The 12845-nt window shown below is 39.0% G+C and overlaps 1 pseudogene; it reads left to right on the forward strand.

The window, feature by feature from the left end:
- The window catches only part of LOC114010151 (60S ribosomal protein L6-like), a 51134-nt pseudogene that overhangs the window by 13631 nt on the left and 24658 nt on the right, over positions 1-12845 (forward strand).

Genomic DNA, 12845 nt, shown 5'->3' on the forward strand with positions numbered 1-12845 from the left:
TGTCCAAGATTCCAAGAGGAGAATGGAGGAGAAGGGATTGTGGTGTGGCAGTCCCCCCTGGGGTGGGGGGTGATTTCTCACTTTCTGTCTCTCTGTTTCTTTCTGTCTCTGGTGAGCACACACACCCTATAGCAAAAAAAAATCTCTCTTAAAAAAAAAAGTTTAGAGTTACATAGGACATTGCATTAAGTTACTATTGTCAGTGCAGATCTAGATGATGAGGTTCCCCATAATCTGACTCCTAATGACCTAACGTGTATTATCTCATGCCATCCCCATGACAGACAGATGTGGTTTGTGTTATTACGGCATTTACTGATGAGAGGACTGAAGTTCAGAGAGAAGTGAGGGCCTAGGTCAGTGGATATGAAGGTCAGCACTGGGAATTCATACCCGACATCCCGCAAGCTTCAGTAGAGTCCTGCATAGCACTCTGTCCTTGATGCCGACCTGTCATTGTCCTGTTGTCTCCCTTTCACTGTTTCCCATGGGATAAGATGTAGGAAGAGGACAACAGAATCACGAAAGTCCTGCTTGGACAGACTTGATGCTGGAGAACTGACTGGGAATTACGTTGGTAGACTCACATGTGAGGTGAGCCAGGTAAGAATAGTTGAGATCCGTCTCTGGATGTGGCACTTTGTTAGCCTCTCACCACAAAGGAGATGGAGAAAGTGGCCGGCGCACCGACCCCGTCTCTTGGATACAGGAGCCAGGCACAAGGAGCAGGACTCTTGGTCTCTGCTTGTGCTGAGCTGGCTAGCAGATGGCTGGCATGTACCTTGGTGCATGTGGGCAGGGCAACACTGACGTCTGCCAGCAGCCAGCTATCCCGGTGCTAGGGAGTGCATATGCCACAGCGCCGGGAGACCCAGATCTACTCATTGGTAACTGTAGGGGTTGGGGTTCTCACATGAGCAGTCTGGGGGTGACAGGAGTCAGTCAAATTTGAAGTATTTCTTTTCAGGTGGTCCCATCTGTCCAGGAGATTTTTGGTTCTCTGTGCTTAGAATACCCTTAGTTGTTTCTTGAGATCCTGGGGAGTAGTAAGAGGGGAGCTGTGGAATGTCTCGGTGTCTGGTGGCTAATTTCCTCTAGAAACCCTCAGGGAATCCCTGATTTTAATGGACTGTGATATCTCCAGGAATAACACAGGGAAACTTTCCTTTTTCCTTTTCTTTGACCACAGGGCAAAGAAACTTCTCAGGTTTTTTTTTTTTTTGGAGAGATTTTCACTATAGGGTGTGTGCGCTCACCAGACAGACAGACAGAGACAGAGAGACAGAAAGCGAGAAATCACCCCCCAGGGGGGATGGTCACGCCGCAATCCCTTCTCCTCCATTATCCTCTCGGGATCTTGGGCACGCATGCACACGCGCCCGGCGTGAGTTTTAAGCCATTGGGTCTGGGTTTGTGAACCGCGGTCGACTGCGTGGGAATCCAGCGACATAGCCATTACACTAACTGCTGGTTCCCAGAAACTTCTCAGGTTTGATAGAAGATGTGTATTCAGAAAAGTGCCTTCTCAGAATTAATCTCGAGTTTGCCTCCCCTTGGAGACTCTGGTAGCATTATTTGTATAAACTTCTCTGCATCCACCTCCCAGGGATAGAAAGATGGGCAGGCAGAGGCAGAAACTTCATTATGACCAAGTGTAAAATTTTCGTCGTTTATCCTTTTTACATCTGAGACAAAAATTAGTGGCGTTAGGTAGTATTCACCCAGGGACACATTTCTCTGTTCCCTTTGCTAAGGGGGCTCCCATCCTAAACACTATTTTATCCACAAGCCACTCACTCCAAATGTTTTGGATCATGTACAGGGGCTACCAAAGAGGTGGCAACGCTTATTACAATTGCTCCTTTCTAGTTAGTCTCTTATTGGGAAAAAACAGAGCAGAGATGTCTGAGGTCCTCTGGTTGTATCTTCACATCTTACAGATGGGGAAACTCAAGTTCAGGAGGGACTTGTTCCTAGCAGAGGAACTGGGGCCAGGGTTCAGACAGGCGCCCTTTGGCTCCTTGTATAGGCACTTGGGTCATGGGGCAAACCCTGGTTCCTCTGACCTAGTATATTGTGTCCTGTTCCTACATTTCATTTGACCCTTGTCACCCAGGCAAGCAGCACAGTTACATGGGAAAGGCTTCACAGTGGACATCAGGAGAGCTGGGCTCCAGATCTTCCATCTCATCAAAAGGTGGAGTGACCAGTGGTGCACTGCCTGAATCCAAGCTCTGCACTTTTGCTATTCCACTTCCCTGGGGTCAGATACGATGCCTCTTGAGCATGAAACATAAAAGAACCCTAAATGATCCAAAGCATGCATGCATTAATTAACACACAACTTCATACAGCAATTTTTAAGGCCTATTGTGTGCTCTGCATTAGGAAAGATGGAGATGAGAGATGTGCTCCCTCTCCTTAGGGAACAGGTGGCATTCATGGAAGAGCATCAGCTAGCTTGGCCAAACAATTTGCGAGTTTGCTAAGCTCAGCCCAGGGAGAAGGCAGAGGGCACGGGGCCTCGGAGTGAGATCTGTAGGCATGAGATACAGACTTAGGAACACTTCTTCCCATCTGCCAGCCAAGTAATCATAAATACACACTGGGAATTCATTCCTTTGGCTCTCTAGGGTTTAAAGGTTTTTTGGTTTTGTTTTGCTAGATTTTTGCTAGATTTCTGCTATAGAGTCAGTGTGCTCACTGGAAAGACTGCGAGTGGGGTGATTACACCCCAGAGGGATAGCCATGCTGCAATTTCTTCTCCTTCGTTCTCCTCTTGGGATTTTGGGCACACATGCACACGTGCCCAGTGCAGTTTTCAAACTGATAGGTCCAGGACTCAAACTGTGGTTGGCCATGTGGGACTCCAGCACCTTAACCACCATGCTGCCTGCTGGTCCTAGTTTAAGGGTATTTTGAAGGTATCTGGGAACATGCAAATACTATAGGGAGTAGTATTTTAGTTTTTTTTTTTTTTTTTTTTTAACAGTCATTGACATTATGAATAGTAGGTGAATACCCGAAAAAGGCAAGTGGAAAACAATGACGTGAGCTGTGCTGGTGTGGGGCACAGAGGGGAGGTCAGAGAGGGAGATACCCCACATTGCCCACCTTACTGGTAGGTCATTATCTTTGGGTCCCACGATTTTCTTGTCACCCACCCCCCATTCTTTTTCTTTCTTCCCTCTCTTTAACAACACTTTTTCACTAAAGAGAATAATTTGTTGACAAATTTGTGATATTGGCTCACCCAGTTGCCTTCAACTGGTCAAGAAGCTACATTGTATTTATCCTTCAATAATTTTAACTTGGTTGTTGAATGGAATCTCAATCACATTTTCTCTTTCTTATTGAGGATTATTTCCAACCCATGTCAAATCTGAGTTTACTCATTGACCAGATGCTATGAGAGGATAAAAAAAAATTTTTTTTGGTCTTGGTTTGAATCAAGTACAAGTGAGAATGTAAGATTAAAAAAAAGTTCATCATCATGTTAAAAGTATATCATTACCAATCCCCCAATTTGTTATATTCCTTTATTAAACCTCTGCCTAGCTTATTTGCAAGCTGGTGTTAGTGGTTACACAATTTTCATAACATTTTGATGATTTGAAACAATTTACGCAACATTTAGAGTGATTCCATTTAGCTGGATAATATTGCTATAGTCTATCCAGTTTTAAACTCCCTATTATTGTTATTTTTAGTAACGGCTTTGTTGAGATGTAATTCACATTCAATTCGAAAGTTTTTTAGTATAGTCACAAAATTGTGAAATCATCACCCTAATCTAATTTAGAACGTCTTCCTTACTACAAAAAGAAACATCATACTCATTAGCAGTAATTTTCCATTTCCCCTTAATCCTTTTATCCCTTAGCAACCACTAAATTACTTTCTGTCTCTATGGATTTTTCTATTCTGGACATTTCATATAAATGGAATCATAAACTATCTGGCCTTTTGTGACTCACTTTTTTCACCTCGCTTAATGCTTTCAATATTCATCCATGTATATATATTTTTTAATTGCTAGAGGGCTCATGAACTTGCTAGAGAAGGGGGGAGAGAAAGAGAGAGCGAGAGCACAAGTACCCACCAATGGGGTGTGGTCACACTGAAATCCATTTTTCCTCCATTTATTATTTTTTAAAAATTTATTCATTTTTTTAAAAAAAAATTTGACCAGAGAAAGCCAGAGAGAAAGCAAGCTGCCAGGTCTGGGACTTGAACCATAGTTGGCCATGTGGGAGTCCAGTGCCTTAACCACCATGCCACCTGCTGGTTCCCATTTCTCCTCCATTTCTCCATCCTGTCAGCATATGGGGCAAGCAAGCACATGTACCTTGTTTGTCTTTCAAGCTGCTGGGGTCGGGATTTGAATTGCAGTCAGCCATGAGGGATCTGGCTCTCTGCGCAGAGCTTAACTACTGAGCTCTGTGACTGACCACAGGTATTAGTATTTATCAGTACCTGGCTTCTTGTATTGTTTAGTGCCATTCCATTATGTGGCTCTACTGCATTTTATTTATCCAGTCATCAGCTGATAAGGATTTGGTCCTTTCCACTTTTTGGCTATTATGAGAAAATCTGCTATTTGTGTACAAGTTTTTGTATGATCAAATGCTTTTGGCTCTCTTGAGTATACATGTAGGAATGGAATTGCTGATCATAGGTAACTTTAACCTTTTGAGAAACTGCCAGATTGTTTTCCACAGTGGATGCACTATTTTATATTCCCACCCAGTGTGTGGGAGTTCAGATTTGTCTCCATCTTTATCAACAACTGTATTGTTATCTTTGTCATTTTAGTTATCTTAGTGAGTACGAAGTGATTATCTCATTATTATTCAGATCTGAATTTGCCTCATGGCTAAAGATGTTGAGTGTATTTTCTCATGCTCATTGACAATTGGTATTTCTTTAGAGAACTACCTATTTTGATCTTTTGTCCATTTTTAAAATTGGGTTATTTGAATTTTTGTTGTTGTGAGTTGTAAGACTATATATAGATTTTAGATACAAGTCTCTTATCAGATGTTTAATTTGTAATTCTTTTTCTCCCTTTCTATGGATTATCTTTTCTCATTCATTCTTTCTTCCTTATTTATTTATTTTTAAGAAAGGGTCTCATTCTGTCATAGTCCTCCTGCCCTGGACTCCCATCTGGGACTACAGGCATGCATTTCATGCCCAGCTCTTGTTTAGACAGGGTCTCACTGTGTTCCCTAGGCCAACCTTTAGCTTATTATTGTCCTGCCTCAGCCTCTCCAAGTCACTGGAATTATTGGTTCATGCCTCTGTTCCCGGTCTTTAAGTTGGAGTTCGAATTGAACTCAGGCTTTCCATGTAGTCCCAGATTGCCAGAGCACAGAGTCTTAGCACATGCCATCATGACTGGGCCTGCATTTTCACTTTAATAGTGTTCTTTGAAGTATAAAAGTTTAAAATTTTAATAGCGTCCAACCTACTTTATTTTTCTTTGTTGTTTGTGCTTTTGCTGTCTTATCTAAGAAATCATTGTCTAATCCAAGGTCATGAAGATTTATATTTTTGTTTTATTCAGACTTCAACAATTTTTAACTAATGCATTTAAATCTTTGCTTTTGAGTTAATTTTTGTATATGTGTGACTAGGTGTCAGAAGAACTAAACTTTTTAAAAAAGAATTATTTATTTAATGTTATTTATTATTAAATTTTTAATTTGCCATAGGACACGTGTGCTCACCAAAGAGAGACAAAAAGAAAGAGAGAGAGAAAGAAAGTGAGAAAGCAAGCTTCCAGATCCAGGACTCGAACCACAGTCAGCCATGTTGGAGTCAAGCACTATAACCGCCATGCAACCTGCTGGCCCCAGAAAAACTAACTTTTGAGTTTATTTCTTAGCTCTGGTTTTGCCTTTTTAAAACTTATTTTATATATTTTTCTCCATTAGTCTCACTCTTTTTTTAAATCTTTTTTTTATTACTTATTTTTTAATTAATTAATTTAAATTTATTCACTGAGCATTGTTACAGCATACAAAATGTAATTTCCCATCCAGAAGATGCTGCATAGTAGCTTAATCATACATGTTATCGTCAAAAATTTTTCATTTCTAGTTTCGTGTATATATCTATCTATCTATATGTATTTTCTCTCTATTTCTCACCCTCTGCCATTCCCACACTCCTCCCACACTATCTCAGGTGTCTACAGTTGTTTTCCATTCCTTTTTCCCCCAACATTTTATTGATTCACAAAATTTCTTAAATAATCTAACTACTTTCAATAGCAAGCTCTGCTGATATATACATATCTATGAATACATGTCTGACTTAAGGCATAAATCTCTGAGTAGAATGAATATACTATAAGGTAGCACCTAGTCGATCCTATATAGTTTACTATGGTCATTAATTATGTATTTTTTTCCTATATTTTTCAATTTCAAGGAAAACAGATTTAACTTTAATAAATCAAACAAATGCTAAGGAAATATGCTTAAAACTTAAAGCCAGGAAACAGGTGGAGATTCTGTTCAAATAGTAGGTACATGAACCTATTGGCACCTGAAGACAAGACAAAATCCTTAAAATCGGAAAACAAAGCCTAGAAAAAAATCAATGTTTTAGTCAAAACTCTTAACATTCTATTTCACCAGTTCAGTCTCATGTGCTTTATCTTTTGTTGTGATTTAATTTTCCCAATTAAATTCTGGGATATAGAGACCAGCAGTTAGCGTAATGGCTATGTGCCATTCTTTCCTCACTCGCATCTCTCATTTTCGATGAGAGATCCACTGTCAACCGGATGGGATATCCTTTGTAGGTAACTTGCCATTTATCTCTTGCCAATTTTAGTATCTTGTCTTTGTCTGTGGTTTTGCTCATTCTGGCTACAATGTGTCTTGGAGAAGATCTTGGGTTGATTCTGTTTGGGGTCCTTTGTATTTCTTGGGACTAGATCTTTGAATGCTTCTCTAGGTTTGGAAGGTTTTCTTCCAGGATTTCATGGAATAGACTGTCAATGCCTTTATGGGTCTCTTCCCCTTCTGGGATACCAATTATCTGAATATTGGGACGTTTGATGGTATCTAGTATTTCTTGTATAGTATTCTCATGTTTTTGGACAATTTTCTCAGTCTTCATGGTGGATTTTTCTAGGCCAGTAATTCTATCTTCTACAGCCGAGATTCAATTTTCAGTGTGATCTAGTGACTTCCTGTATTATAGTCTTCATTTCTAACAGGTCCATTTGATTCTTCTTTAAAGTGTGTAATTCCTCTTTTGGATCTTGCAAGAATTTCCTCACCTCCTTAAGCTCATCAGCTTCTTTCCCCTGCCTCTTTGGCAGTTCATTTTCTCTCTTCTCTTCGATCTCATTGAGCTTTGTCACCATGAAAATTCTAAATTCTTTATCAGACATTTCTATGAATTTCATCATACTGTCTGAGGATGAAGAGGACTTATTTTTCCTTGGAGGAGAGGTATTTTCTTGTTTTTCCGTATTCCTTGTGACCCTGAGGTGATTTCTAGTAATCAGATGCATGATGTGTTTCATCTGATTCTTGAGGTTCAGGCTGAATGTTTAGAGGTGTGCAGGAGGAGGTATGATCTGCAATCTCTCTTCTGTTCCATTCTCACTCTTTGTGCATCAGAATCCGTGGGAATAGAGGAATATTCTGACCCTAAGTGTATTCAGATGTATAGATTCTGTTCACTTGGACCTGTCTAGACACTTAGTGAGCAGAGGCTGAGAAGCAAATGAGTAAAAATAAAAAAAAAGAATTAAAGAAAAGGAAAGAAGAAAACATAAAATAATAAGAAAAAAAGGATAATTAAAAACTATAGATTTTAATATTAAAATGTGAAAATTGAAAACCGCGTGGCGCGCGAAAGCACTAGTTCACAGCTGAAGTTCAGGATCCATGTGGAGGTGGGCCTGGGTTTGTGCCTTTCCTAAATAGAAGGGGAGAGGCACCTATTAACACAATAAAGAGACTTGTAAGCCCAGAGAATACTTTACCTTAAAAAAAAAATTAAAACATTAAAAGACTCAGGGAGACACAGAGAGACAGAGAGAACTGGAGACAAAGAGAGATAGATAACACTACCCACTAGAAATAAGTGAGGAAGAAGTCTCAGCAGAAAATCTTCATTTTAAGTCTCTGAGAGCACTAGTTCACAGCTGAAGTTCATGATCCATGTGAAGGTGGGCGTAGTCTCTTTTGCTTTCTTTAAACTTATTTTGGTTTTCATTTTTAAATGATTTAAATGAGATGCTTTAAAATTGTTTTAAAAATGTATTTATTTTCCATTCATTTATTGTATATCATCACAGCATACAAAATGAATTTTCCCAGCATGAGTACACGGTATATTGGCTCAATCCAGGATATTATCATACATATTATCTTCAATAGACAATTTTCCATTTTGTGTTAAACGTTTTACTTCCTACTTTTCTCTTGATTCCCTCACCCTCATCATCCGCTGTTTCCCACCCTCCTCCCACACTGTCCCTGGTGTCCACAGTTGCTCTCCATGCCTGAATACCGTCCAATATTTCAGTTTCTGCCATAGAGCATAGACATTCGATATATATTATGTGGGGTCATACAATGGCTCTCTTTCATAGTCTGGTTTGCTCAACTTAGCATTTTATCTCCCGTATTTATTCACTTTCTATCAAATGCTAGGGTCTCATTTTTTTAAAACTAAGCTGAGTATTTCTTAGTTTATATGTGCCACGCTTTTTCAATCCTTTTGTCTGCTTGTGGACATTTGGGTTAGTTCCAAATGTCTTAGAAATTGTGAATAATGCTGCAATAAATATAGATGTGTAATGGGTCTGGCAGGTGGCGTGGTGGTTAAGGGCGCTGGACTCCCACATGGCTGACCGTGGTTTGAGTCCCAGTACCTGGTGGTTTGCTTTCTCACTTTCCCTCTCTCTCCCCTTCTCTCTCGCTCTGTCCCTATATGACCAAATTAAAATAAATTAATTAATTAAAATAATTCTTAAAAAACCAAAAGCAAAACAAAACAACCATAGACATACAAGTGTTTTTTGGACTGAGTGCATTCCTATTCTTTGGGTAGATACCCAGGAGAAGAATTGCTGGATCATTTGGTAATTATATTTGTAGGTCTTTTAGGAACCTCCATATTGTTCTCTATAGTGGCTGTACTAATTTACATTCCCACCACCAATGTAGGAGAGTTCCCTTTCTCCACAGCCTCACCAGTATTAATTATTATTATTATTTTTTTAATCCTGGCCATTCTGACTGGGATTAGGTGGCATCTCATTGTGGTTTTGATTTGCATCTCCTTTATCATAAGGAATGTTGAACATTTTTTCATATGCCTTTTGGCTTTTTCCATATCTCCCTTAGAGAGTTGTCAGTTTAGCTCATTTGCCCTTCTTTTAATTGTATTGACTCTCCTCCTCTGCCCGCCCCCCCCCATGAGTTGCTTGAGTTCTTTGTATATTCTGGTTATTAGACCCTTATGTGAGACATAATTTGCAAATATATTCTCCCATTCCAAGTGTTGTCGATTCACTCTAATTATTTTTTCTTTGGAGATTTTTTTTTTTTTTTTTTTTTTGGTAGATGTTTTTGCATTAGGGTAAATGTATCCCCACAAGAGAAATAGAAAGCGAGAAATCACCCCCAGGGAGGATGACCACAATCCCTTCTCCTCTATTCTCCTCTCGGGATCTTGGGCACACATCACACATGCACATGTGCCTGGTGTAAGTTTAAGCCACTGGGTCCGGGACTCGAACCACGGTCGACTACATGGGATTCCAGCGACATAGCCATTACGACAACTGCTGGTCCCTCACTCTAATTATTGTTAATTTTGCTGTGCAGAAGGTTTTTTTTAACCCGATGTAGTCCCAGTTGTCTATTTTAGGGATTATTGCCTGTGTTTTGGGGATCTTATTTAAGTTTTTGCCTTCTCCAATGTCTCCAAGAGTTTCCTTGTTGTTTTCCACCAGTAGGTTAATTGTTTGAAGTTCTAGGTTTAAGTCTTTGATCTATTTGGAGTTGATTTTTGCTAATGGCGAGAGATAGGAGTCCAGTTTAATCTTTCTGCAGGTGGATACCCAGTTTTTTCAACAGCACTTATTTGAAGATATTTTCTTTTCATCACTGGATTATCTGGTGCTCTTTGTGAAAAATCATTTAGCTAAATGTCTTAGGTTTTATTTCTAGGGTCTCTATTCAGTTCCATTGGTCTACATGCATGTTTTTGTTCCAATACCATGCTGTTTTGATTATCACAGCTTTGTAATATATTATGGGATCAGGGGTAAGATGCCTTCTACTTCACTCTTTTTGCACAGTATTGCTTTGGCAATATGTGGCCTTCTATGATTCCAGACAAATTCTGTGATTGTTTTCTCTAAATCTGTGAAGAGTGCCCCTGGCAATTTGACTAGGGTTGCATTAAACATGTAGATTAATTTGGGTAGAATTGACATTATGATTATATTAATTCTTTTTAAAAAAGAATTTATTTAATTTTATTTATTCTTTCATTTATTTTAATTTGAACACACACACACACACACACACACACACACACACACACAGAGAGAGAGGGAGAGCGAGAAAGCAAACTACTAGGTCTGGGACTCAAACCATGGTTGGCCATGTGAAAGTATCCAGTCCTTTAATCATCATGCCACCTGCTGAGCTCTATATAAATTCTTCTAATCCAAGAACATTGGCTCTCTTTCCACTTTTTGGTGTCATTTTCATTTTCTTTTTTTGTTTTTTCAAAGTTTTCCTTGTAGAGGTCTTAGACTTCTTTGGTTAGGTTTATTCCTATATACCATACACTTTTTGTGGTTATTGTAAATGGGAATCCTTTCTTCAATTCTACCACTTCTGTTCACTGTTGGTGTATAGAAATGCTATAGATTTTTGTATGTTGATTTTGTGTCCTGCCACTTTACTGTATTCACTTATTACTTCCAGGAGGTTGTTTTCCCAGATTATTTTAGATTTTCTGTGTACGTAATCATGTCATCTGAAAATAGAGATAATTTCACTTCTTCTTTCCCTGTGTGGGTACCTATTATTTTTTATTCTCTTGTTTGATTGCATTGTCAAGGACTTCCAGTACTATATTAAAGAGGAGTGGAGGAAGTAGGCAGCTTCATCTTATTCCAGTTTTTAGTGGAAAAACTTTCAACTTTTCTCCATTCTGTATAATGTTAGCTATAGGTTTGTCATAGATAGTTTTTTGATTATGCTGAGAAATGTCCCTTCTATGCCAATTTTGCTGAAAGTCTTAATCATGAAGGGATGTGTATTTTACCAAATACTTTTTCTGCATTGATTGATAAGATCATATGGTTTTTATCTTTCTTTCTGTTAACACGGTGTATTACATTTATGGTTTTTCTTATGTTGAACCACTCTTGTATCTCTGGAATAAAGCCTACCTGATCATGGTGTATAATCTTTTAAAATGTGCTTCTGGATATGATTTGCTAGTACCTTGTTGAGAAGTTTTGCATTTATATTCATCAGAGATAATGGTTTGTAGTTTGCCTTTTTTGTTATGTCCTTGTCTGTTTTGGGGATGGGGGTAAGGAGGCTTCATAAAATGAATTTGGGAGTATTCCTTCCTTTTGTATCTTTAGAAATAGTTTGAGTAGAATGAGGGTTAGCTCTTTAAAAGTTTTGTAGAATTCAGATGTGAAGCTGTTGGGTCCTGGGCTTTTCTTTGTTGGGAGATTATTTATTGTTGATTCAGTCTAATTGCTTTGTATGGGTCTTTTCAGGCTTTCTATGTTATCCTGATTCAGTCTTGGTAAATTATACATGTCCAGAAATTTGTCCATCTCTGTGGAGAGCCACATGCACCAAAATGGCTGAAATGACTTTCACACAGTGACCTCTGGACTTCCCTGTTCCGAGAGTAAACAATCCATCCCTAGGCTCCCCAACCTAGCTAACATCCGCAAGCAGCTTCTCAATCAGGTCCATGACAGCAATCCGCCTCTAAGCTCCACCCCCTGGTTAACGCCCACTGACAAAACAATCTATTACTGGTCCAAAATATATCCTCCATTTACATATTGGGCAACCAATTACCACCCTGCTGTGTATATAAGGATGTTCTCTGGTCCTCAATAAAGGAGGGACTGTATACCATTCAGAGCTGTGACACTGTGTCACTCCCATGCTGTGATGCTGCGCTGGTTCCAGACCTCTGCTCTCTCACTCAGGTAGCCTGTTCGATTGTCCCGCGGGCTGGGACACATCTCATCCATGTTTTCTTGTTTGTTGGCGTATAGTCGCTCATGGTATTCTCTAATTACCTTTTGTATTTCTGTTACATTTGTTGTAATAGTGCCTCTTTCATCATGAATATGATTTATCTGGTTCCTTTCTTCTTAATTAGTCTAACAGTATGGCAATTTTGTTTATCTTTTCAAAAAACCAGTTTTGGTTTATTTTCTGCATGGTTCATTTATTCTCTATTTTGTTTATTTCTGCTCATATCTTTATTATTTCTTTCCTCTTGACATTTTGTTGTTGTTTTTCCAGTTTCCTCAGGTGTGTTGTTAGGCTGTCTATTTGCCCCCTTTCCACCTTTTTCTTATGTGTACTGATTGCTATGAACTCCCTCTTAAGACTGCTTTTGCTGTGTCTCACAGGTTATGGGAACTTGTGTGCTCATTATCATTGGTTTCAATGAATCTTTCAATTTCAATCTTAATTCCTTCACTGGTTGTGAAGTCATTCAGGAGTAGGTTGTTTAGTTTCCATGTTTGTGTATTTTCAAGGTTTTTTTCTTTTTTTCTTTTTTTTTTTGGAGAGGTTTACACTATAGGG

This window comes from Tupaia chinensis, unplaced genomic scaffold, assembly GCF_000334495.1.
Source record: "Tupaia chinensis unplaced genomic scaffold, TupChi_1.0 Scaffold138115_2, whole genome shotgun sequence".
Lineage (NCBI taxonomy): Eukaryota > Metazoa > Chordata > Mammalia > Scandentia > Tupaiidae > Tupaia > Tupaia belangeri.